Below are 5,000 nucleotides of genomic sequence, written 5' to 3'. Positions count from 1 at the left end.
CAGAAAACACAATATCCCACCCTTCCGACATCCGCACATTGCTCAGCTAAGCCACGAACACCCACACATGTCCTACACAGTGGTGCAACCCAACATCACAATACTGCCTCCTGTCACAGCACACAAACAATGGCAGGAATGAAAGACACAGATCTGCCACAACCATGGAATCGGAGCGCCGCCTGTCATGAGCCAAAAGTGCATCCTGACGTGACAAATCGGATAATACCGCAGGCATCCAATTACGATAATCACTATCAACGAACCTGCCGCCCCCCCCCCCAATACACCTTTCCCTACAACAATGTGTATCTGAATCCTACGCTATATCGTACCTTAACCTAACCTATATCGTACCTTAACCTAACCTATATCGTACCTTAACCTAACCTATATCGTACCTTAACCTAACCTATATCGTACCTTACGTACCTTAACCTAACCTATATCGTACCTTAACCTAACCTATATCGTACCTTAACCTAACCTATATCGTACCTTAACCTAACCTATATCGTACCTTAACCTAACCTATATCGTGCCTTAACCTAACCTATATCGTGCCTTAACCTAACCTATATCGTGCCTTAACCTAACCTATATCGTGCCTTAACCTAACCTATATCGTGCCTTAACCTAACCTATATCGTGCCTTAACCTAACCTATATCGTGCCTTAACCTAACCTATATCGTGCCTTAACCTAACCTAATTTGTGCCTTAACCTAACCTAATTTGTGCCTTAACCTAACCTAATTTGTGCCTTAACCTAACCTAATTTGTGCCTTAACCTAACCTAATTTGTGCCTTAACCTAACCTAATTTGTGCCTTAACCTAACCTAATTTGTGCCTTAACCTAACCTAATTTGTGCCGTAACCTAACCTAATTTGTGCCGTAACGTAACCCATGTTGTGCCGTAACGTAACCCATGTTGTGCCGTAACGTAACCCATGTTGTGCCGTAACGTAACCCATGTTGTGCCGTAACGAAACCCATGTTGTGCCGTAACGTAACCCATGTTGTGCCGTAACGTAACCCATGTTGTGCCGTAACGTAACCCATGTTGTGCCTTAACCTAACCCATGTTGTGCCTTAACCTAACCTGCCTTAACCTAACCCATGTTGTGCCTTAACCTAACCCATGTTGTGCCTTAACCTAACCCATGTTGTGCCTTAACCTAACCCATGTTGTGCCTTAACCTAACCCACGTTGTGCCTTAACCTAACCTACGTTGTGCCTTAACCTAACCCATGTTGTGCCTTAACCTAACCCATGTTGTGCCTTAACCTAACCCATGTTGTGCCTTAACCTAACCCATGTTGTGCCTTAACCTAACCCATGTTGTGCCTTAACCTAACCCATGTTGTGCCTTAACCTAACCCATGGTGTGCCTTAACCTAACCCATGTTGTGCCTTAACCTAACCCATGTTGTGCCTTAACCTAACCCACGTTGTGCCTTAACCTAACCCACGTTGTGCCTTAACCTAACCCACGTTGTGCCTTAACCTAACCCACGTTGTGCCTTAACCTAACCTACGTTGTGCCTTAACCTAACCCATGTTGTGCCTTAACCTAACCCATGTTGTGCCTTAACCTAACCCATGTTGTGCCTTAACCTAACCCATGTTGTGCCTTAACCTAACCCATGGTGTGCCTTAACCTAACCCATGGTGTGCCTTAACCTAACCCATGGTGTGCCTTAACCTAACCCATGTTGTGCCTTAACCTAACCCATGTTGTGCCTTAACCTAACCCATGTTGTGCCTTAACCTAACCCATGTTGTGCCTTAACCTAACCCATGTTGTGCCTTAACCTAACCCATGTTGTGCCTTAACCTAACCCATGTTGTGCCTTAACCTAACCCATGTTGTGCCTTAACCTAACCCATGTTGTGCCTTAACCTAACCCATGTTGTGCCTTAACCTAACCCATGTTGTGCCTTAACCTAACCCATGTTGTGCCTTAACCTAACCCATGTTGTGCCTTAACCTAACCCATGTTGTGCCTTAACCTAACCCATGTTGTGCCTTAACCTAACCCATGTTGTGCCTTAACCTAACCCATGTTGTGCCTTAACCTAACCCATGTTGTGCCTTAACCTAACCCATGTTGTGCCTTAACCTAACCCATGTTGTGCCTTAACCTAACCCATGTTGTGCCTTAACCTAACCCATGTTGTGCCTTAACCTAACCCATGTTGTGCCTTAACCTAACCCATGTTGTGCCTTAACCTAACCCATGTTGTGCCTTAACCTAACCCATGTTGTGCCTTAACCTAACCCATGTTGTGCCTTAACCTAACCCATGTTGTGCCTTAACCTAACCCATGTTGTGCCTTAACCTAACCCATGTTGTGCCTTAACCTAACCCATGTTGTGCCTTAACCTAACCCATGTTGTGCCTTAACCTAACCCATGTTGTGCCTTAACCTAACCCATGTTGTGCCTTAACCTAACCCATGTTGTGCCTTAACCTAACCCATGTTGTGCCTTAACCTAACCCATGTTGTGCCTTAACCTAACCCATGTTGTGCCTTAACCTAACCCATGTTGTGCCTTAACGTAACCCATGTTGTGCCTTAACGTAACCCATGTTGTGCCTTAACCTAACCTATAATGTGCCTTAACCTAACCTAAAGTGCGCCGTAACCTAAACTATATTGCGCCTTAACCTGACGCACGTTGTCGCTGAACCTGCTCTGTAATTGTTATGCAACCCGTTAAAGTAGTGTAGTGTTGCCTAACCGCAACCCTCGCAATATAGTTCGCTACTCGCACTGCCCGGTCCCCTGTGTATCGCGTCATGTTAAACACCTTGCAGGTGTTGCTGACTTTCCACATGCTCCTGCTATACACTGTAGTGTGGATAGCAGCAGGACGTACATGCCCCCCCCCCTTCCCCCCTGCCTTCGCAAGCTGGTCGGTGAGAAGTTTGCATGTTCAATGCCCTTCGCATGCCGACGTACTCAGCCTACGTTGTGGTACGGCCTGTCACCTGTCCGCCGATGTACGCAAAACCCACAAACTGTACTGCACATTGCTCCGTATGTACTGAATGATACATCGTGGCCCATGTGACCGTATGACGACAGCGCCTAGCAACGGCGGACCATACAGTCCAAATATTGTGCACGCAGCTACGTGTCGTCTCCCTATAAGAGCTGGATTGCAGTGTGGTACGCCATACAGACGTGTGGGAGGAACGGACGCCCTGGATGGCGATCAGCATGAGCAGTCTGTTGATGTAGTGGAGCGTGTATTCGGACGTAGTCGTCTCTTCTCACACACCGTGATAGCATGTTGCACCGCGTTCCACATCTGCGACATGCTGCAGAGGCGGGCTGACAGTCGTTCGCGCAATGGACACCGCATACGTACGGGGTCTACCTTCCACGTGTTCTCTAGGCGTGCACATGTTGTTGCGTCTATGTGGGCAGACGTAGTGTGTTGTGACACCTGACACAGGCATGCAATACTCGTTGCAAATGGCGATGGACGTGTACGTTTGCTGGTGACGTTACGCAAATGAACAACCGGTAACCCGTTGTGGTGCGGTTGTTCTCGCTAGAGGTGAATCAGTGTTGGCGACGATCGGTCGAGCTATTAACCGGTTGTTTCAGGGATACCCACCATGCCCACGAACGTGAAAGGGGACCCACCATGCCCACGAACGTGAAAGGGGATCTGGGTGTGAGGCGATACGCGGCGGTGGCTGGGTGGGACCGTCCCCGGCCGGTGAGGGGGGGCCGCCCGGCGTGCTGGCAGCGCGGTGCGTGGGCGCACGCGCTACAGCCGGCTGGTGGGGGCGGCCGGTGGCAGGCGCGCCGGCCGACGGACGCGGCAGGCGGCGCAGCTGCGCGCCGGCGCCCCCTGCTCGCGGCGCCTTGCGGCCAAAGTAGGTCCTCGCGGGCCCGGTGCGAAGCGCGGTGGCCATCTGCAGTGTGCTGGTCCGATTGAGGACTTTGTGCGCTGAGGATGCGCCGCCGCCCGGCGCTCGGCGCCGCGACGCCGTCTGCTGCTCGGTCGCCCCAGCGGTTCTCGCAGGTGGTTTGTATCGCAGCTGTGCGGACGTGTTGGCGCGTGCGCTGTGCTGGGAGAGTTCGCTTCGGCACCCAAGTAGGGCTTTTGTCCTTCTGTGGCGCTGGCGTTGGAGCTGCCGGTCACCGTAGGTGGCGCGTGTTGTCTCCCGCCGGCAATGCCACGACAGCACGCTCCCGGGCCTCTGTCGGCAGCGGCAAGCTCAGTTGGGAGCACGGGTGGTCGCACCTAAAGCGTCTACTCGCCTAACTCCGGGCGATTGCGCCTCTCTCGAACCCGACCAAGTACTTAGGACGGCGCTGCGCGCCGCCGGGACCTGAGAGGGTTTCGAGGTGTGTTGTGCAGGGGAGCTCAGCCTCCTCCTGTTTGCAGAATAATTGAGCGGACGCTTGCGTGTTCGCGCGGGCCCCCGGGACACACTCCCGGGCGGCCGGCTGCTCAGCTCTAGTTGACGCAGCTCCCTGGTTGATCCTGCCAGTAGTCATATGCTTGTCTCAAAGATTAAGCCATGCATGTCTCAGTACAAGCCGCATTAAGGTGAAACCGCGAATGGCTCATTAAATCAGTTATGGTTCCTTAGATCGTACCCACGTTACTTGGATAACTGTGGTAATTCTAGAGCTAATACATGCAAACAGAGTCCCGACCAGAGATGGAAGGGACGCTTTTATTAGATCAAAACCAATCGGTCGGCTCGTCCGGTCCGTTTGCCTTGGTGACTCTGAATAACTTAGGGCTGATCGCACGGTCCTCGTACCGGCGACGCATCTTTCAAATGTCTGCCTTATCAACTGTCGATGGTAGGTTCTGCGCCTACCATGGTTGTAACGGGTAACGGGGAATCAGGGTTCGATTCCGGAGAGGGAGCCTGAGAAACGGCTACCACATCCAAGGAAGGCAGCAGGCGCGCAAATTACCCACTCCCGGCACGGGGAGGTAGTGACGAAAAATAACGATAC

General features: G+C 51.5%; 1 non-coding gene across 1 annotated transcript in view; it reads left to right on the top strand.

The window, feature by feature from the left end:
- The first annotated feature begins 4,499 nt into the window (after window positions 1-4,499).
- LOC126432824 (small subunit ribosomal RNA) overlaps window positions 4,500-5,000 on the top strand; it is a 1,909-nt gene continuing 1,408 nt past the window's right edge. The window contains exon 1 of the ribosomal RNA XR_007578259.1: window positions 4,500-5,000. This exon is cut by the window's right edge and continues 1,408 nt beyond it. This is a non-coding gene — a ribosomal RNA (small subunit ribosomal RNA).

Source organism: Schistocerca serialis, unplaced genomic scaffold (genome assembly GCF_023864345.2).
Source record: "Schistocerca serialis cubense isolate TAMUIC-IGC-003099 unplaced genomic scaffold, iqSchSeri2.2 HiC_scaffold_1155, whole genome shotgun sequence".
Taxonomy (NCBI): Eukaryota; Metazoa; Arthropoda; class Insecta; order Orthoptera; family Acrididae; genus Schistocerca; species Schistocerca serialis.
This window is presented reverse-complemented; position numbering and strand designations above follow the sequence as displayed.